The following is a 22,850-nucleotide window of genomic DNA, read 5'->3' on the forward strand; positions in this document are numbered from 1 at the left end:
CCTCTGGGTCACTGTTGTTCTGGCCTCAGGGCCTTTGCACTTGCTGTTCCCTCTGCCTGGAAAGCTGCTCCCCAGCTCCTTGCATGGGCCTCCTCCTCATCTTTCAAGCTTCAAATTGAATGTCACCTCCTGGGGAGTCCGTTTCTGGTCTCCGTCAGCTAATTACTTTCTGTTACACACCACATTATCCTGCTAGGTGGTCTTCATAAACTATCTACATTATCGCATTTATTTTGCAGTTCTCAGCCCCACGCAGCTTTATAAAAGATCCCAAATGCTCAGTCCGCACTCCAGACACGTGTGATCAACATCTCCGGAAGCTTATCACGGGCCTCCTCCTAGCACACAACCAGGAGTGCTCGCTTGTTTAGCATCCGCTTGCCCTTCTAGGATATCCCAGGGGGACTTGTTTTCCACAAGGGTCACCTGTGCCCTGGGTGGTGGAAGTGGCCGTTCTCCAAGGTAATTGTTAATGACTCTGTCTGGGGTGCTGGCAGCAGGCTGGCAATGTGACCGCAACCCCAGCACTCTCGATAGGCACAGGCTGGCTTTGAATGTCCCACAGGTGGCACTTTTTCCCTTGTGGCTGCAGGTAGATGTCCGGTGTTTGTACCCCTTTAGCTGAGCTGGTGGGGGCAGTCTTTCCAACTGGACCCACTCGGAAAACTTCACGACTCTCACCTTACACGGGAAGCTCCTTCCTGGCCCGGGGGGACATGAGAACCCCACCCCCACCCCGAAGACCTTTACCGGTTCAGCTGCACATTGGAACCACTTGGGGGGGGGGCTTTAAAAGCCCCTGAAACCTGGGGGTTTTGATGCCATTGGTCTGGGGTGTGGCCCAGGTATCTCTAGAAGCTCCCCAGGTGGCACCAGGTACAGCCCTGCAGGGAACCCAGGCCTAGTGTCCGAAGCCCCACAACCTCTTATGTGGCAGCTCCTCTCGGGCCCCTGGTTTAAATGAAGTCTTTCTCTTATCTCTGGCTTCTGAGGTTCCCCTTCCTTGATTTCAAGCCTAGGTCTGTTTTGTCTGATGGGTTACATTGCTACTGCTGCCGCGTCAGTCACATCCAGGACTCTGCACTGCTGCGAGTCTGCAGCAGGAGGAAAAGCCTGTCCACCACGTCACCTGCCTCCCCACGCAAGCTCCGTGGGGACAGGGCCTTGTCTGGCATGTTCACGGAGGGGTCCTCACCTGCTAGAACTGTGCCCGGCACAGAGTAGGCACTTAATAAACTCCTAGCACATGCACAAAAGAATGAGTGTGGACTATGCAGACATGTGAGTGCTCCTCACCAATCCCAGAATGAGAGGGAGTCCCACTTAATGGCATGGAGCAGGGGTCGCCCCCACTTGCTCAGCTAGGCCATGCCTCCCGGGCCCTGCATGCGACGATTTCCATAAGGCTTATCCATACAATAACCACCCCGTGTGTGCTGCTGCTTCCATCTCACAGATTAGACAACCAAGGACCTCAGAGGCTAAAGACTCATTTAAGACGCCAAAGTGTGAATGGGTGGTTGGTTTCATGCCAAAGCCAACAGTGTTCACACCAGCCCATGCAGAAAGCCCCCGAAGGCCACTGAATTCTGTCAACCCTCAGCCATGTTGTCATAGTGTGATCCTGCCCATGGGAGGGAGAGCAGGAAGTACGGACAGAATCCCCCCACCCCCACTCAGGCCACTGCTCTCCCCTGGCTGCCATTGGCGGAGCTGATGCAGACCCGGACACACCTGCACAGCAAAGTCGATTGTCAAATGCGCCCTTGCCAGGTGTTCAAGAGTCACAGCTCTGAGCTCCCCACATGCCCTGTGCTGCAGCTCGGTGGCCAAGGGCCATTCTAACTGGTCAGGGCCCCTCTCTGGGTAAGGAAACACTTTGCATATCGCCCCCGCTCCCAGACCCTCCAGGCAAGAGACCTCTGGGCGTTTGGACCACTGGGCAGGACACCAGAGCCTCCCCGCCCTGGTGTTCTCGTGGCAACCCCTCCTGGAGAAGGGACCGGCTTTCCTCTTTCCTGTTTTCCATGGACGTATCCTTAACCCAAAGCAGACATTCTGCGTAGCTCAAGCGAGTGCAGATTGCAAATCCACCAGTGGAGCCATCGAGTGGCACAAAGAGAGGCATCTTACCAGGACTGGTGACAGGCAAGTGATCGCCTTGAATAGTCTCTGTTCAAAGCACATTGAATCGATGCTTCACGTGGACTAACTCAGCGCTCGCAGCCACCCACTGGAGGGAGATGCTGTTATTATGCCCACTCCAGAGAAGAGGAAAACTGAGGAAAAGAGGTTGATTAACTTGCCCAAGCTAGGAAGTGGTTGAGCTGGGTTCTAAACCCAAGCCCCTGGGCCCCAGAGTGGCACAGAAAGTGTACCCCCAAGGCTCTGGGGGCTGCATGAGCAAGCCAGTGAGCGAGCCAGCCAGGTCCCACAGCAGGCTCGGCCCTCCTCACCCCTGCTGTCACCCCCATGCTCATCAGTGCAGCGCCAGGGACAGGCTCCGTCTGCACAGCCCTGGCCCGTGGCTGCCGCCGCCGCCTTTGCAGCTGGGCAGGGAAGCTGACCCTGCTCCTCTGCACGCCCCACCCACGTGGCCCCAAGTCTGGGGACAAGATGGGGGTGGCCAAACCACAGGCCACTGGGAAGAGAGAGCAGCCTGGGAGTGAGAAGTGAAACCAGCAAAGCAGAGGACGGAGCAAATGAACCCAGCGGGCTGTGAAAGGGCAGGCGATCGTCCTTGAACACTGCAAGACGCTACCGGCTGTCCTGGTCAGGAGCTCCACTCCAGCAGCCTGCCTTGAAATTAGGGGTTTGCACCAGGCTGGGTTACAGCAGAGAAGGGGCCCCCAGCCCTTTTTTGCTGCATAAGGGAAACCAGGGGACCCCCAGTGGCCCAGGCCCTGCCCCTGCCTCCTCACTTCCTGTCCAAGCAGCGTCTGTCCAGCCATGCACCTCCTGCCTCTGTTTCCTCATCGGGAAACTGGGAGTAGGAAAATCTGCCTGGCTCAGTAGCTCTTGTGATTAAACCAGACAAGGAGCCTCGAGCTCTTCACTGGCTGTAACATTAGATCGTGACAACTCACTTCCTTCCCCTCTGGGCCGCTGCCTCAGGCCAAGGGGGCAAAAACTCGTTTGTGGTGAGTTCTGCCCGTCCCCTCCTGGCTCAGCCTGCCTTCTTCACTGGTGTTGAAGCAAGTGGGTAAGGCCTGGCATGCAGTAGGTGTCCAATAATGAATGAATGCCTGTTGAATGAGTGAATGAATGCTTCCCAGTTTCCTGAAATCATTCCCCTCTGGCTACTCGACAGGTGGGTTCGGTTTTCATGCCTGAACAAGATAGGTACGTTTCTCTGCCTCCCTCTACCTGAGAGCTACAGTGACGTGGCCTGATTACAGGACGGGGGATGAACACAGAACATAAAACGACGACACAGATGCACAAGGACGTGACAATGACTCGAGTGACCAATGCACCGGTCGCTTCACTTTTATACCCCCCAGACCCAAGGTTAGTTCTTTGTACGTGAGCAACTGAGCAGAGCAGCGATATCAGTCAATTCCGGAGTTGGATCACAAGGGAACAATGGTCTCATGTTCTCAGACCTCTAACGGTTACTCAAGTTAAGGTGCTCAAAAGCCAAGGCCGAGAGAGGCAACATAAAACAATGCAGCCATGTGAAGTTCTTTTTGGTCTCAATCCCAGGCGGCGGCTCCTCCCTGGCCCCCACGGTTTTGCCTGTCTTAGGTCACCCCCCACACGGGGAGTCTTACCCGTCATTGACTACCAACCATCAATCAGGGGCCAGTTCTTGGGAGAGTTCTTCTTGTTCTGGTTCTCATGGCCTCCAGACTCCCACCACGGGGGCCCTCCGTGTGGGAGTTGGGGGCATTTGCTTATGTGCAACAACTCGGGCCTCTTATCAAGTCACAAGGCAGCAACCGTGTCTGAAGAAAATGCTGACTACTGCTGTGTCAGGCAGCACACGGACATCACAGGCTGTAGTGAGTGATTAGTATAAGGCATAACACAGAATCAGCCCCCGACACTACAGTTAGGATCTTAGTGATGTGACAGACAACACCCCAAATTTGATGTCAGCACCCCTGAGTTCTCACCCCATTGCATACCAGATGAGGTACTTCTTTGCAAATAGCTTTGTGTTCCTGCAACACCCCGGGTCACACAGCGATCGCACTCACCTTCCAGTTGCTGAGGGTCTTCCCCGCGCCAGCCACCGCCCTGAGCACTTCGACTAGGCGGTCTCATTTCCCCACCAGCTCTCTGAGGTCGGTGTTATTTATCCGCTTTTTATGGGTAAGAGACAAGGCCATGGCTTGTCACACAGCTAGTAAGTGGCAGAGCTGGAATCAAACTCAGGTCAAACATTCCTCTTATGAATCTCTGCCTCCCTGATCTACACAGCAATCGAAGTCCATTCATTTATTCTTTCATTCATCTCTGTCTTAGCTCAGACTGCTACAATAAATATACCATAGACTGGGTGGTTTTTTTTTCTCTCTCTTTTTCTTTTTTTTTTTTTTTTTTTTTTTTGAGACAGAGTCTCACTCTGTTGCCCGGGCTAGAGTGCCGTGGTGTCAGCCTAACTCACAGCAACCTCCAACTCCTAGGCTCAAGCGATCCTTCTGCCTTGGCCTCCAGAGTAGCTGAGACTACAGGCATGCGCCACCATGTCCAGCTAATTTTTTCTATATATTTTTAATTGTCCAATTAGTTTCTTTCTATTTTTAGTAGAGATGGGGTCTCACTCTTGCTCAGGCTGGTTTTGAACTCCTGACTTTGAGTGATCCTCCCGCCTCGGCCTCCCAGAGTGCTAGCATTACAGGTGTGAGCTACCACAGCTGGCCGACAGGGTGGCTTAAATCACAAACATTTATTTCTCACAGTTCTGGAGTCTGGGAAGTCCAAGATCAAGGGGCCCACTTCCCGGTTTGCGGATGGCCATCTCCTTGCCATAGCCTCACACGGCAGGGAGCAGAGAGACAGGCAAACTCTCAGTCTCTTTTCTTGAGTGTACCAATCCCACTCACCAAGGCTCCACCCACATGACCTAACCACCTCCCAAAGTCCCCACTTCCTAATACTATCACACTGGGGGCTTGGATTTCAACATAGGAATTGGAGGGGACAGGAACATCAATCCATGGAAATCTCTTTACCTGTTCATTTAAGAAGCATCAGGGAGGAACCAGACTCAGTGGCTTACTCCTGTGGTCCCAGCTACTTGGGAAGCTAAGGGGGGAGGATCACTTGAGCCCAAGAGTCGGAGGCTGCAGTGAGCTATGGTGATGCCACTGCATGCCAGCCTGGGTGGCAGAGCAAGACTCCATCTCAGAGAAGGGAAAGGAAAAAGGGAAGGGAAGGGAAGGGAAGGGAAGGGAAGGGAAGGGAAGGGAAGGGAAGGGAAGGGAAGGGAAGGGAAGGGAAGGGAAGGGAAGGGAAGGGAAGGGAAGGGAAGGGAAGGGAAGGGAAGGGAAGGGAAGGGAAGGGAAGGGAAGGGAAGGGAAGGGAAGGATCAGGGAGCACCCAGTAGATGTCCTGGCACGTGAACACCCTATCCTTGCTCCTGCGGCTCACAGCCCAGCGGTGGGAGTGCAGGACAGACGTACGACCCGGCTCTGTGAGGCTGCTGTAGAGGAGGAAGAAGCATTTGAGTTCCTCAACTTGCCTATCCTCTCCATGATGACGTTTGCTATGGAGGAGAAGGGAGCTTTGAAGTAAAGCCCTAGGAACTGAATTCACGTGCCTGGGAGGATGGCTCTCCCTTCCTCGACAGAGACACGGACCACAAAGGGAGAGTGAAGACTCGGACGCTCTGGCCCTCATACGCCCACCGCTAAAGCTTGGCACCCTTCTGGCTTTGGGGCTGTGGGGTGTAGTACACATGCACAGCACACACCCTGCACCTGTGAGCCACCCAGTAGATCTCACCAACAAGAACGGGGCAAGAGGAGGACTTCACACGTATGCCAAAGAATGTCGGCTTCCATGCATTCACCCAACTGCGCAGACACCACGGATAGGCAGCAGGGAAACAGCCCCTGCTCTGGGCACTGTGGGGCACACGGCCCCTGCCCTGTAAAGCTCAAGTCTAAGGGAAGGACGGTTATGCAACCAATGGTGGAATGAAATAAAGGCGAAAATGCCAATCCATGCAACTGGGGGAGCTAGAGAAGGATTCACAGAGGAGATAATAGATGAGCTGGGTCTTGAAGAATGAGTGGGTCTTGAGAGTTGGATGTCAAGTCTCTGGACACCCCTCTGGGAAGGTTCCGCCCTCCTTGATGGCAGCAAGGGACAGGGGAAGTGCTCAAGCAGCTGGCCACCACACTGCTGCCAACCCCTGCCAACTTACAAAGGCCACCAAGGGAATGGTGGTCCCCCACCACCTGTCCAGCCTCCCCTCGACGTCATAATGCTCCCCCAGATGAGGCCACCCAGATTCTCAGGAGCCTTGATTTGTGGATCAAGGTCCCATCCATGCCAGGGAAGAAGGATAGCAGATGCCTGCCCGGTATGCACTGAGACCTGCAGTCTCCGCTTGTTTCTTCCACTCAAGTCCACCCTCATGTCCACACCCTCTTGGCACCTTCCCCCAAGGTATGGCTGGTGAGACCTCAGTGCTCCACTTCTAATCACAGTATTCTTGGTTTGTTTATGGCTCTTCTCATTGAAATACCATTCGCCGGGCCAGCCGTTGAGGAAATGCCAGTTTCCCAGGATTGCTGACAACTGCACAGGCCATTGAAGTGCTCACCAGCTTTCTCGGAGTCTTCCTTTGGGAGGATGGAAGTTTCTAGCCAACCTCCAGTGGTAGTCAAACTAGGCAGAAAGTAGTGTCTTTTCCAAAGATCACTGAGCTGGTAAGCAGGACCCTGCACGATCTCTGACCACAGCAAGGAGGGGGATGGGGCTCTCAATGTACTCTTGGCCAGGCCCTCTGCTCCACCTGGTCAAGTCTACCTGTGCTCTTGCATCTTCTCACCTGTGGCCATGCTCTGTGGCTCCTGCCCCTTAATCTCACTACTTTCCTCCTTGTCCTTACTGAATGGGACCCACTTTCTTGATTTGCTTAACACTTTTAATTCTATCAACATAACAGAATTATATCCACACATATATAAGGACAAAATTATTCCATCACAAAACCCTTAAATACTATCTAAACAAATACATGTTCATTATTTATCTTAACCACTTCGGGACCAGTGTTGACTGTAGTCAACAGCCACAGATGAATGCGACTTTAGCGACAGCCGTGATATGAAGGTACACAGTTGAGTGTCAACTTTAGCCGATAGCCGTGATATGACTTTTCTAATTTTTCATTTATCAAAATAAAATTGTGAACATTTAAAAATAACGTAATGAAAACATATATGGATATGTTACCTATTCTGATTACAAGTAAAGCTGCCTGTAAAGTAAAACAAGCTTTCAGTGCTTTCAAGCTTTCCTCATCACACAAGAGCAAAATGGATTCATCATCCATGCACAGCACAAACTGTTGGGCGGACTGTGAGTGCCGGCTGTGGGCAAGGTTTTGCAGCCGCAGAGCACGGTCCCGAAGTGGTTAATATACATGCTTCCTCTAAAATAATAGATTATCTCATCCAATCTACCCAACAGCAAAAAAAAAAAAAGTTGGTATTAGAGAGAGAGGGATCCCTAAACCTCACCTGCAGTCTGGCATGGGAATTCAAGATTGCAAATAAAAGACACATAAAAGGCAGGGCCCAAGCTGTGGCATGGTGGCTTGTGCCTATAGTCCCAGGTACTTGGGAGGCTGAGTAGGGAGGATTGCTTGAGGCCAGGAGTTCAAGATCAGCCTGGGCAACATAGTGAGACGCTGTATCTTAAAAGAAAAAATCAAGCAGAGCCCAGCTCAGAAACCACAAGTTTGTGTCCAAGACAGAGATGTCTCTATCTCTGACTGCGTCCAAGACGGCCCTCCTTTCTTTCTGGTCTCTGAGTCTGCTCTTTCTCCTTTCCTCAGCCACGGGCTCACCATGCCCAGTCTCCAGATGCAGTATGTCCATTTGCCTTTTCCTGGGCTCACCCTGCTGTCACCTCTGCTAGCTCATGCCTCTTCTCTTCCATTTGGCCCAGCACACTGAGTGGACCCCAGAGCAACCAACGCCTGGCTCTTGTCAGTGTGTCTCCAAAGAAATCTCTCCTGGTGCAGCCCAGGTGGGTGAAGGCAGGAATTTCCTGGGCCCCACCCCTACGCACTCCACCCCCGGCTGGGATTAGGGCAGGAGGGAACTGCATTCAGGCCCCACAAGAAGACAAAAGCTCAGATACAAGGAACCATCTCAACTGTACGCAACACTGAAATTGCACTCTCAACTCCAATCTGAATAGCCACCGATAGAAAATGGAAGAGACACGTCCCTGTTACTTGATGAAGTCCCTCTCCATATTTACTCCCTTATCTGGATTCACTTTTTGGGGGGAAAATAAGATAAAGACTCAGAGTTTAAAGCAAGGCTTTGTCTTTTACCTAAAACCTGCATGGAAGAAGGATGTGAAAGGAACCTTCGTAAGCAGCAGCAGATCGACAATCATTTTGCTGAATGGATCAAAATCCAGGCTTTCTATTACACCAGGGTATGACCTAAGCCCCTCTCTGAAAAGTGCACAGAAGGAGGAGCTTCATGCATCTCTGCAGATAAGGGAAGACAAATTGTATAATTTAGCAAACTCCATATAGGCTAGTTGAATGGGATGTAGATAACATTCATTTAAAAGGGGTCAGGATATTTGTCCAGAAAAGCATTAAAGAGCTATCATTTCATTGAGATTATAGGTTTCTTCCTGTCCCACAGGTTATGTAGCTGCACTTCTGTCTATTACAGAGTAAATCTCTTTATTTCAATCATCTCTCCTCCACCAACAGCTTCATATGGATCAGGATTAGGAAGATTATTTTTCCATCTGGGTTACATTTTTCTTTGTTCAGTTTATTCTGCTTGAGATCATTCTGCTGCCAAGAATCCCTTGTCCAGTGGCAGGGAAAGATAAATAATTTTGAGATCTCACTTCTTAATCAGATGCCTATGATTTCCCATCCTCTCTTCCTCCAGCTCCCCTGGCTAAACCTGACCCAAGTCTCCCCAGTCCTCAAAGCAACCCCAGTTGTTCCAACTGAAGCCCCCAGAGTCTATCTTTCATTTCAGATGTTCCTCTTTCTTAGTAAGAAAATGTAAGACTGTTCATTCGTGCCCTTTTTTGTTGTTGTTTTTGTTGTATTATTAAAACTCAGATATATTAATAAGATTCAGCCAGGAAAACAGAAACTTCTCTAGGTATTTCAAATAGGAAAGGATTTAATGCAGGGAATTAGAGGCTTACAACACTGTTGGATGCTGTAAGAGGATAAAAGTCAGGGAAAATCACCACTAACTTTCAGGAAATTAGAAAGTACAGGGGTTTCAGGAAATTGCCACTAGTGACCTGTGTCTTCCACTGCCTCAAAGAGGATAAACTGAAGCAGGAGGGCCTATAAGCTACTGCAAAACCTCATGTCTACTGTCTCCTGAAGCCCATGTGATTGTCTACCATGTGGCAGGAGCAATGATGACTTCCGTTTTTCTTCTACTTTCCAGATCACACGTGAGTGTCTCCCACTGTGGAATCTAAATTAGGATCTGGCTGGAAAGGGATACTAGGAAATGTGGTTCCCAGAATTCCAACTACACAAATGCAGCAAAGAGCTTCGAAGGGAGTGGGGACAAATGTTAGTTTCCTAAATCCAGTATCCAATTGAGGGTTCACAATTCTCCAAGCACTACGTTAGCAGCTTTATATACATTATCCACATTTTTCACATGAAGAAATGGAGCTCAGATTTACCAGGTAATCTGTACAAGGACATACAACCAACCAGGGACCACTGGTTTGATTTCCAACCCCAGGCTCTTTCCACAACATTGTCCTGCTTCATACTTCAGTTTAGGACATACATTTTTATAATCTATCATGTCCTTCCTGCAGTGCATCTCCAGAAATTTGCCAGGGATGAGTTCCTCCCAATCTAGGGGCAGCAATTTGGGTTCCCTGCTTTCTTAGCATTCCCATGCAGCTGCTGTGCCCCCGCCTCTCTGGGGTCTTCTTCCCCAGATGGCCTTGACGCTGGCTGTCCATGTCTCCTGCAGCAGCTTCAGCCGATCCCTGGTTGTCTGGTGCTAAGAGCATGAATTTTTTGCCCACTCTCAACTTGACATTGTTAATTTTCAAGCTATAACACAGTAGAGGAGTCCTGCCAAGCTCTACTCTGACTCCCTAGGTGCCTCTTTAGAAGGCCTGTGAATGGCCTCTGAAGGTCTGCTAGTCCAGTCTTTCCAGAAATAATAGGTCATTAGATATGAAGTGTCCAATTTTGAATCAAAAGTTTAATTTGTTATATCTCAAACAGGAAGCGTACAATTAATCAAAGTATATGCCTCAACTATTGACACAGTTTTGCCATCTTAATGGTAGCTTGTTTATGCCACCAGTGAGGAAACCTGGAGAGTGAGTGGTGATGAAATCGTGAAAGGCATTTTCCACAGCTTGATGAGAATTGAATACTTTTCCTTGCAAGAAGTAGTCCAAGACTGGAAGAACTGGTAGTGAGTTAGTGCAAGTTCTGGTGAATGCAGTGGATGACAGAGAGTTTCCAAGTCCAGCCTCTGTAGTTTGAGCAGCATTGTTTGTGTGACATGTGGTCAAGAGTTGTCTCGCAAGAGGATTGGCCTGTCTCTAGTGAACAATCTCAGCCGCTTAATCACAAGCATCCTCATCATTTCATCCAGCTGGTTGCAGTAGACATCCACTGTAATTGATTGACCAGTTTTCATGAAGCCATAGTGGATAATACCAGCACTGGACCACCAGACAGACACCATTAGCTTTTTTTAATGAATATTCAGTTTTGGACTGTGTTTCATCACTTCATCTTTATCCAACCATTGTGCCAGACACTTGCAATTGTCAAAAAGAATCTATTTCTCATCACATATAACAATATGGTGTGGAAATGGGTCACCTCTATGCCATGACAGCAAAGAACGGCAAGCTTGAGATGATTTCTCTTTTGACATTCATGTAATTCATGTGGACCCCATCTATCAAGCTTCTTTACCTTGCCAATTCATCTCAAAGGATCCAATATTGTTGAAATAGTAACAAACCTCGCCTACCAGGGTAATTGCTATAAAAAAAAAAAAAAAAAAAAAAAAAAAAGAAATAGTAACAAACCTTGCTGCTAATTCACACATAGGTTGAGATGGATTCACTTACACCACAGCTTTCAGCTCATTATTATCCACTTTGGTCTCAGGTCACCCATGTGGCTCAGTTTCAAGATTAAAATCACCAGAATGGAGCTTCTCAAAACATCAGCATACTGTGCAGTCATTAGCCACATCCTTCTCAAACACTTCTTTGATATTTTGAGCTATCTGCACTGCATTGTTTCCATGATGGAACTCATACTAAAAAATAACACAAATGTTTGACTTATCCATGGTTTCACAAAAATTTCTCTAAAAAAATTTGAGAGATAATTGCAAGCCAAACCACCCATTTGAAAGACTGAGGATGTACCTTCACAATAAACATAAAACAAGAAGGGTCAAAGTGAAATGTCAGAGATACTGTCAAATTTAATACTTAAGGAAATCAGGGATTTCATACTTAAGAACCTAATACTACAGAATTCGCCAGGATCACTGTCAACTGCATTGGCCACTGCCATGTAGATCAGACTTCTCCTAGTCTTTCTCAAGGACAATGGAGGTCTTTTGCTACAATACCATGAAAGTCAAACTGGACAGAGAAGAGAAACTGAGAAGGAAGCTAGCGGTAGCTCTACAGATCCCTGAGCTGGGTTAGCAGGACCCTGCATTTTTTCTTTGGTCTGGATAGAAAAGGAACTTTCTTTGACACGAGGAACAGGGTCTCAGAACTTCATGATGTCATCATGATGTCAGGATCCCACTGAAGTTGCTATAATCTCAGGAGACTGGGTTTCCCATCCTGAAGCAAGGGTGTTATTCTTACCTTGTTCATGGGCATGAAGGGTTTGTGATGAGATCCTATGGCAAAACCATCCTCCCCCAAGAGAAAAAAGAGAATGACAGGAAAAATGCAACACTGCAAATAGTGAGGTGCCTCACAATTTGTTCCCTCAGTTAAAAAGAAAAGGAGAAAAAGCTAACAGGAGGATTTACCCAGAATCCTAACAGGAGGATCTGTCCAGAATCGTATCTGGAGGTGGGGGTAGAGGGAAACAGAAAAGCCCATTCTACAAAGTGATGCCTTTTCAAAAATATTGAAGGTAATATAATTTGGCATGACAATCATTAAGACTGATGAAAAGATGTTAGAGACAGCAAGGTGAAATCAAGACATAACAACATAGTTAAGTGGTGGTGTTTTTGTCAGTGCTTATAAGCTCATACCCAACAACATAGATGCCAACAGGGCTCATCCTTGGGTTCACTTTCCCATGGGAGACACCAGCTACACTTCTGGCTATACCAAATGTTGACCTTGCAGGCAGCCTATTTTAAAATGTAAAGGTTTAGACTTCAGGAGCTGCAGTACAAAGAGGAGTCCTGCCTGCTTTTGACCCAGGCATTTTCCTTACCAATCCTGAGAGAGAATTTTGGAAATGATGTGTCTTCCATTTCGGAATTGCTATGAGGTTTCCCAGGGAGACACTAAATCACAGGCTAGACTCAAACCAAACATTTCCTACTGGATGTGCTAAAGGCAGAAAATTGATCTAGAGGGCCTGGAGGGGACTATTCTTGACCTGTAATTCTAGTCCATGTTTCTGTGCATGACACTAGGCAGCTGTCACCAGGGCTTAACTCAACAGGGCCTTAGCTGTAAGCCAGGGATTGAACAATGTCAGATGTTTGCACATAAATGTGTATACGGGGTGTAGGTCCAAGATGCCTAATATATACCCAGAGTAGACTTAAAAGTATTGTTGGTTAACTAAGTCCCAATAATCTTCTAAATACTACACCAGGGTTTGGAAGCCAAACCCAAAGCACAAAACATTTTGTTTTTCCTCCCTTTGGAATGCATAAACAATAGCCCACTTCTACTGGAGACAAAATGAAGCCTGGGGTACCAGGCTACAACCTTGACATACTGTCCCTTTGTCCCACATACACCCTCCTTAAAGGCTCCATTTATTGTCATATTCTCCAAGCAAAATATTAGCTAAATTGCAATATATTTCTGGAAATCAGGCCTTTTCTGACTCCCTGTAAGGAGAACAAACTGGGCTTTTATCAAGCTTTAAATAAATCAGGGCATCCAAAGTAGAAAGGAAGAAGTCAAATTAGCCTTGTTTGCAGATGACATAATCTTACGTTTAGAAAATTCTAAAGACTCCACCAAAAAACTGTTAGAACTAACAAGTGAATTCAGTGAAGTTTCAGGGTAAAAAATCAATATACAAAAGTCAGTAGCATTTATATATGCCAACAGTGAACAATCTGAAAAAGAAATCAAGAAAACAATCCCATTTACAATAGCTACAAAAAATATAAAATACCTAGGAATTAATCTAACTAAAGGAGTGAAAAATATCTACAACATAAACTATAAAACATGATGAAAAGAGTGGAATAGGACACAAAAAATTGGAAAGATATCCCATGATCATAGACGGGAAAAATTAATATTGTTAAAATGAAATTCTTCAGAGAAATGGAAAAAACAATCCTAAAATTCATATGGAACCACAAAAGACCCCAGACAACCAAAGAAATTCTGAGCAAAAAAGAATAACACTAGAGGTATCACAATAGTCGACTTCAAAATATTCTATACAAAGCTATAGTAACCAAAACAACATGGTACTGACATAAAAACAGACACCCAGACCAATGGAACAAAATAGAAAATCCAGAAATAAACTGACACAGTTACAACCAAGTCATTTTCGACAAGGGCACCAAGAACATGTTTGGGGAGTGGACAATTTCTTCAATGGTCCTGTGAAAACTGGATATCCATATGCAGAAGAATGAAACAAGACACCTATCTTGCACCATACAAAAAAATTAAATCAAAATGGATTAATAAATTAAGTGTAAACTATGAAACTACTAAAAGAAAACATTGGGGAAACACTTTAGGACATTGGTCTGGGTGAAGATTTTTTGTGTAAGATCTCAAAAGCACAGGTAACCAAAGCAAAAATAGACAAATAGGATTATGTCAAGCTAAAAAGCTTCTGCACACCAAAGAAAACAGTCAACAGAGTGAAGAGACAACCTACAGACTGGTAGAAAATATTTACAAATTATCCATCTGACAAGGGATTAATACCCAGAATATATAAGGAACTCAAACAACTCAGTAGCAAAAACAAAAATAAATATAATCCTATTTTTAAGATGGGCAAATGATCTAAATAGACATTTTGTAAAAGAAGACATACAAATGGCCAATAGGCATATGAAAAAATGTTCAATATCACTAATCATAAGGGAAATGCAAATAAAAACCACAATGAGACATCATCTCAATCCCGTTAAAATGGCTGTTATCAGAAAGCAAAGAAGTAACAGCTGTTGGCAAGGATGTAGAGAAAGGGGAACACTAGTACACTGTTGGTGGGAATGTAAATTACTACAGCCATTATGGAAAACAGTGTGGTGATTCCTCAAAAAACTAAAAGTAGATCTACCATGTATGAGCCAGCAATCTCACTGCTGGGTATATATCCAAAAGAAAAGAAATCAGTATATCAAAGAGATATCTGCATTCTCATGTTTATTGCAGCACTATTCACAATAGCCAAGATATGGAATCAACTTAAATATCCATCACTAGAAAAATGAATTATGAAAATGTGGCATATATACATAATGGAATATTATTCATCCATAAAAAAAAAGAGAATGAAAACCTGTTATTTGCAGTAACATGAACAGAACTGGATGTCATTATGTTAAGTGAAATAAGCCCGGCACAGAAAGACAACTATTGCATGTTCTTATTTATACAGGAGATTAAAAAAAAAAACTTGATCTCATGGAGGTAGAGAGTAGAATTATGGTTTCTAGAGGCTGGGAAGGGTAGGGAAAAGGGAGAAATAAAAGAAGGTTGGTTAATAGGTACAAAAATACAGTTATATAGAAGGAATAAGTTCTAGTGTTTATTAACACAGTATAGTGATTATAGTTAACAATAATCTAGTGTATATTTTAAAATAACTAAGAGAATATTTGGAATGTTCCAACACAAATAAATGATAAGTGTTTGAGGTGATGAATATTCTAATTACCCTGATTTGATCATTACACATTGCATGCATATAACAAAATATCACATGTACCTTATAAATACATACAATTATTATGTCTCTCTCCCTCTCTCTCTCTCTCTCTCTCTCTCTCTCTCTATATATATATATATATATATATATATATATATATATACACATATAAACACAAAACTGGTTCAACCTTGGTTCAAGGATTGGCTAAATTGTAGTAACTATAAACCATGGAATAAAATACAGATATTACATGTCTAAAAAAATAATTTTTTAAAAAAATAAACTCTTTAAATATTAAGAGACATATGCCTCTTCTGAGTTGAAAAAGTCCATGCTAAAGCCACATAGGCTACTCTTTCTCATTCTGAAGGTTTATGGTCCCAGAGTCACAGCACCGCAGTTTGGTCCTGAGGTCATATTTGGTGAATAAATTTTTGTCCTGGATGGTGAGAAAGAAAACTATCTCTCTACACTTAATAGTCCTACTCTATGAAGCTTCTTCAAACTGATCATAGTTTGTCATCTTCAAAAATGCTGCAAAGTGAAGAAATTTACTTATCACCCTTGCTAAAGAGGAGGACTACAGAGTGAATAAAAATGTTCTTTTTGCTTCCCAAAGGCAGTGGTAGAGAATTGTTCCAAGTTCCCATGAAAACAACTTGGAATGATACGATATACATAAGATTCCAGGTGTAGTCATCCAACAAAAAAGCGAGTTTCCTAAAAATTGTGGGAACAGGTCTTCTGTATAAAGACCGAGATGGAAAGGATCCATTTACCTTTACTTCTTCCAGAAACATCATTAAAGGATAAAAAGGCATACAAATCTACTGGCACATAAAGAATGAGAGAGAAAACAACAAGAGACATTTGGAAGATAAAAGGCAGATGGATGAATGAGAACTGACTTGGCTATGTTGTAGCTGGCTACAGGAAAGGTGGAACCAGATGTTCGTTAATGTGAAGATAAAGATGAGGCTAAAAGGGGGGAAACTGAGTAAAAGACTTAAAGGAGCAATTAGACCCTCAGGTTGCCTCTCCCCTCTGGGAAACGGGATGATGACTTCTCATATACCCAACCCTGGAGACTATAAATTCAAAGACCTGTGGACACCAGGGACAGGTATAGGACAAAGCTACCACGTAAAAATAGAGGGACTGAGTGACTACATGTACACTGACCTCTGAGGCAGCCCCACCACCACACCCAACTCCAGCCTTCTTCCCCACCTCAGCTTCCAGAACATTGGCTGCCAGGGCTCACCCCCCTAGGTAAGCAATTAGAAGAGACTTGAAAATCTGACCAGCTCAAGAGGAAAAAACATAAAGACACCGAAACCAGAGGCCAGCAAGATCACTGTATACTGAAGCTCATAGTAAAAAAATCTTCTGGAGCCGGGCGCGGTGGCTCACGCCTGTAATCCTAGCACTTTGGGAGGCTGAGGCGGGCGGATCGCTCAAGGTCAGGAGTTCGAAACCAGCCTGAGCAAGACCCCGTCTCTACCAAAAATAGAAAGAAATTAATTGACCAACTAAAATATATATATATACAAAACATTAGCCGGGCATGGTGGCGCATGCCTGTAGTCCCAGCTACTCGGGAGGCTGAGGCAGTAGGATCGCTGAGCCCAGGAGATTGAGGTTGCTGTGAGCCAGGCTGACGCCACGGCACTCACTCTAGCCTGGGCAACAAAGTGAGACTCTGTCTCAAAAAAAAAAAAAAAAAAAAAAAAATCTTCTGGAAAAAGCAGCGGTGGTCAACAAGCATTCCATCTGCTAATCCACACTGCCAATCCACTGGCAGTTAGACCAATTGACTATAGGCGGAGTGACATGGAGTGGAACGTGTAAGAACCAGCACACAACTGTCTGGCTGTCTACTCTCCTACTGAGGTGTCCAAAAAAACTACATGATCCAGATGAAACAACCGCAAAATGATGGGACCACCATGAACCTGGATCCCTGAGTGTGGTGTAGAGTTCTACAGCAACCCTCGCTGGATACATTGTTTGAGAAATTAACCTTCATTGTGTTAGGCCACTGAGAGCTGGTGACTGTTTAGTTCAAAACAAAAGTCTAGTCTCTCCTGACTAACACAAAGCCACACACACACACACACACACACACACACACACACGTTTTCAATCACCATTTTGGTGCATAGTGCTCAAATATGAGTATTTGAGAATCACCAGACATCTGAGAAAAGCATCTATTATGAAAAACAGAGGCTAGCATAAATAGAAGATGGCAGTTTGGAGGAACAAAGAGTAAGCAAGAGAAGAAAAACTATCACTAAAAATCTCAATGAAGTAAGAGAAGATATTTCAGTCAAGGAATAAGAGCAGAAATGCTATAAAGAAGAAAATTGCATCCAGAGAAACAAAAAAAAAACCTCTTAGAATTAAAAATATGATAGCAAAAAATAAAAATTCAATGGAGGCATTTGAAAGTAAAATTTCCCAGAAAATAGGGCAAAAAGACACAAAATAAGAAAATTAGAGCCTCAATATAAGGGGGTCCATCATCCAAATAATTGCAGTTCCAAAAGAGAATCAAGATGACTGAAGGGAGAGAAAATATAGCTCAAGAAAATTCCCCCAAAGTAAATAAGTTTTAAATTTTTTGAAAAGGGCTCACCAAGGGTCCTGCAAAATGAATGAAAATAGACTGATACATCTTTTATCTTGGAATATGTCAGGAGAAATTATTTGGACCAACATGCTTTCTGAAAACAACAAAAAGTTCTGGATAAAATATTGAAAACATCTGAAAACATAAAAATGAGCAATGTATGTCCCATCCAAAACCTAAGTAAAAGCAGAAATCTAGGGAGGTAAACTGAGCACTGAGGTCACTTTTGCCCTAAAGGCATTGCCAGAGTGAAATTAAGCTTTGGTTTCTATGGAACAGCAAAGTTCACACCACTTGCACAAGGGGAAAGCAGAAGAAAGCCTGTTCCAGCTTCCCTGCATACCCAGGAGTCTACAGGAGAGATGAAAATCTACAAGTCCTCCTGGAGCAGTCACGACCAAAAGTTGCCATTTATGTAAATTTTCAGCCCATGTGCGTATCACATGGATAGTTCAAAATAGACCTCAAGCCATGAAGGTAGTTGAATGTGATCCTGGGCTGGTAGTGCCCCAAAGCCTCCCCTGCCACACAGAAGCCAGAATAAATATTCTCCAGAAAAAGACACTTTCATCCTAGTCCAAAAAAGATTTCCCACAAATATGTTTTCCAGAAAATGAGCAGCACACAGTCAAAAATAACCAAGCAGCGCTCACTTTGTCAGCATACGTACCAAAATGAAACAATACAGAGAAAGAGCAGCATGTTCCTTGTACTAATAAGTTAAACATAGTTACTCCATGAGCCATCGGTTCTCCTCCTAGGTATTTAATCAAGAGAAGCGAGAACATATGTTCCCACAATGGCTTGTGTACGAACGTTTACAGCAGCTTTATTCCTGATCGCCCCAAACTGGAACCCATCCACATGTTGATCAACAGGAGAATGAATAATCAAAGTGGGAAACAGTAATACAATAAAATATTACTCAGCAATAAAAAGGAGCAAGCTATTAACAGGTGAATGAATTTAGATTTTTTGTTACTTCCTTCGAGACTTTCTTTACTGCTTTCAAGCCTCAGTGTGAGGGAGAGGAGAAGGAAGGGGAGACCCATTTTCCTCTCTCCTAGCTCCACCTTCTCCTCCCCTCCCTCCCCAGCTGTAGCGATGCTTCTTCCTCTGACTGCCCACTCACTGTTCCAGCTGTTGGCCCCAGGATACTCAGAGGTTACCCTTCTGAGACTCTCTCTGTTAGGGCCTTATCACCTTTCCAGTTGTACTTCTTGGGCAAAGTCCCTTTTGAGGCACCTTCAGACCAAATCTCCTCTGGTCCCTTTGACTCATGGGAAACTCCCAACCTGACCTCCCAGCAGCCCCAATTCTCCCAGCCCTGGTGCCTCAGCCTGGAAGCCTATCTCTAACTCTGATATGTGTTAGGTCCTAGGCCACCATGTCCCCTAATTCCTAACTCTCTAGCATTCCAGGAGGTCCTTCAGATGGCTCACTTCTTTTGCCTTCACTTCCCTGAAGTGCACAGATTAGGGGTATGGGGCAGATCACATCGCATACCAACAACTGCCCTCCAAATATCCTCTCATTCTGATTTCGAATTGTGATGATTTTATACCTTGAGACGAGTGATGGTCTAAGGCTCAGGATGCTGGGTTTGGATCACCTCTTTTCGCAAGTCCTGCATAATAGATGTTAGCATCTGGCTTGGGAAGGTGAGGGTGCTTGGTTGCTCATGTTAAAGGCATCAAGTCCCACTTTAATGTGCCGTTCCTGGTAAGAGTTCCGGCAGCTCGCTTGAAAGCCCATCTTACAAGGGTCGGGCGATCTCAGAGACCTAGACTTCTTGGAGCTTGATCTCTAAGGCCCTAGAAAACAGACAATTGATACCTCAAGGACCGTGATTATGGCTTATTGAAACTCAGAGAACTACAAGAATATGTGGGCTACACCTTGGCAATCTGAAACAAGATGAAATTCTATTATCTGCCCCTCGCCTCTGGTTTGCAATCACATTAAAATCAGAATTCCAGATCAGCAGCATCTGTGTTTCTGGGACATCAAATGGTCTGTTGCTAGAACTGTACCCTAGCCAGGAAGTAAACTTCACAGCAATGGGAAGGTGGATGTAGGCGTTTGTACAGAGGCTCTCCTAGTGCTACAGAATGGTTTGGAAGCCGGAGTGCCCTTCGTCGGTCGTTAAGAGGTTTCCAAACAGTGCCCAGACTTCTTAAGGTCAACTGTTGAACAAACGGCATCACAGTTACAAAACCTTGTTGTTGAAGCGACCTTAGAGACATTCTAGTCTGAACCAAATACGTGGTGCGCACATTCTCTCACACTCTATCTTCATGGCAAGCGTCTAATTCATCTCTCCACCCTGCCACTGAGCCTAGCCCCAGCGGTACCCATCAATGTGAGATAAAAGCTATTTGCCACCCCCAGTTCTACCTAATTCCCTTATTTCATACGTGAGGAACATCGTCCTATCACTTGCTCAAGGTCACTAAGTTAGTCAACAACAGAGAAAAGACTGGACTCCCAATTAAGTGCCCTTTCAACCACCCTATTCTGGATTAATGGGGGAAGGAGCCTGTACCTCCTACTTACCTTTGATCTATTCCCCCACATTAAGTCTCCAAAAACTGAAGCCTTATTCCAGTTGTAGATGCGACCCAGATGCTATGCTTACCAGAATCTCTCCTGAGCCACGATACTTCTGGCTCTTCCATCCCAGGATCTTCCCAAGAAACATCAAATTAAGTTCAAGTGCTTTCGTACAGACCACTTAACTCACTATTACTGGAGCCTTTTGACCTTAGCAAAAAGTCAAATGTTACGCCTTCAAGTTAAAAGGCTAACATATTCCTAGAAAAGTGAAAATGGAATACTTCCAAGTACCATATTATAGACACACTAAACTCTTGGAACAGATTGCATTTAAGCTCTTGAGTCTAGAAGTGACCAGAGAAAACAAAAACCACCCCTTCAGATTCTCAGCGCCTTTCTGAATCTTTTTCCAACAAACTTGCCTAACTCTGTCCAGAATGGAAAGTGCTTGTGGGTTGGAGGTGACCGGGAATACAGACGTAAAGAAACGGTGCCTTCTATTCCTGGACTGCATACTACTGCTCCATCTGGGGGGGCGAGCCAAAACATATGGCATTCCATCTGCAAGATGGGGCTGGCTGGGTCCCATGAATGGCTTTTAATGCAAGGAGATTCAGGCTGATTTGGTCTGTCTCCAAAGGAAAAAAAAAAAAAAAGCCAGTGATTCAAATATTGTGTAAAACCATTGAAACTAATGGCACAAAACAAGACTCATTTGTATTCTGCCTAATTTAAAAGATGTCCACTTGGTATAAAGTAATGAATTAGTTATGGGGGTGTTTGGATGGAGTATTTGACAGTCTCCTCGGAAGAACAAAATGCCATTTTTCCTTCTTTCAAGCCACTCTCTGTTGAGTTATTTTGAGCCATTCTCCCCAGGAAATCCATTAAGCATTTTGGCTTCTGTAACAGGCCAGACTTCAAGAGGTTCGAAACACTGGGCACAGCCAATCTTGCCTCAACATCCCAAGTCCAGGATGGGAGGGAGAAATCTAGGAGATGCTCTTTTTAAAACTGCTGCACGTAGTCACCTTGTGAGTGGGAGACCAGGTCATGCCCTTCCAGTAACTCTCCAAGGACCACTTGTCATCCACAGACCCAGCATGCAGGAGACCTTGCCCTTCTTGAAGGCAGCGAGAGAGAGAACCTGGACTTCATCCTTGAATGATTGCAGGGGGCACCCACGCCACCCATTGCACTGGAATGTCACGAAGGACTCAAGAGCAGCCCCAGCTACGGCTTAGTCACTGAACTATACCCTACCCACCCTCCAGCTATCGATAATGATGATGGTGGTGACAACGCAATGCAGCGAGACCCTGCTCTGTGCCAGGCATCGTGCTGCGCATTACACGTGAATTGTCCGATGTCATTTTACAATCCCTTCATGAGGTGGGCATTGTCCTCCACGCTTTACAGATGAAGAAGGAAGCTGAAGTTCAAAGACTAAGCTGCCAAGGTCACAGAGCCAGCAAGTAGCAGACCAGGATGCAAATACCAGTGTTCCTGCCCCAAAACCCATGCTGGGATTAAAGAGGAAAAGGTTCACGGCTGCTCCTGTGAACACCCGCCTGAGCTGCTGCATCTCTGGATGAGACAGCCCAGCCTGTTGTTTGAAGTATTAGATACTGGTGAGCCCCAGCCAGGGCCAATGGGGAATGCAGCTACTTCCCCATCATGACACTTAATCAAAGCAGAGGCCAAGAGCCTGCGTGGAACCCCAGTGGCATCTCCCCACCTGGCCTGGGACCGAGGGGAAAATGATGCTCTTCACACTGGCTTTCCTAAGACCTTGTTATGTGACTCAGATCAAGACAGCAGTGACGGGGGCCTGAGTCCCCCAGAAACCCCACCCTGCCCGTCTTTCCCTATGGTGTGAAGTCTCTCTGCTTCTCATAGTTCAATCTTGGTTGTCTCTGTCACATGGTTTTCAACCCCACTTCAGCAGCCTTTGTTCTTCCCCAGATGAAACTGGCAAACCTAATCCCTCCTTTTGAAGAGAGGATGGGGGACTCCTGGCTTCCTTCTCCCCATAAGGACAAACCCTGAAGAGTCTAAGGAATTTAACAGATCCAAGCATCATTGTTGGAAATCTACTGTTTTAAACCCATTCTTCACCTTCCATCTGTAAGGGTCCTGGCAGTCTCAAAGTCACAGTTGTGCATTCCTCGGCTCTTCCTAAGAAGCAGAATTGTGGGAAGCTACCATGCTCGTTGGCAATAAGAGCCATTTTTATAATTGCACGCATTAAGCAAACCATCATCCTAGGTGATCATATAGGGTGGCGTTCAAGGGAACGCAAGCCTGAATCATTTCCAAGAGAAAGCATTATTGGAACCCTTCTGT

Source organism: Microcebus murinus, chromosome 7 (assembly GCF_040939455.1).
Source record: "Microcebus murinus isolate Inina chromosome 7, M.murinus_Inina_mat1.0, whole genome shotgun sequence".
NCBI classification, from domain to species: Eukaryota; Metazoa; Chordata; class Mammalia; order Primates; family Cheirogaleidae; genus Microcebus; species Microcebus murinus.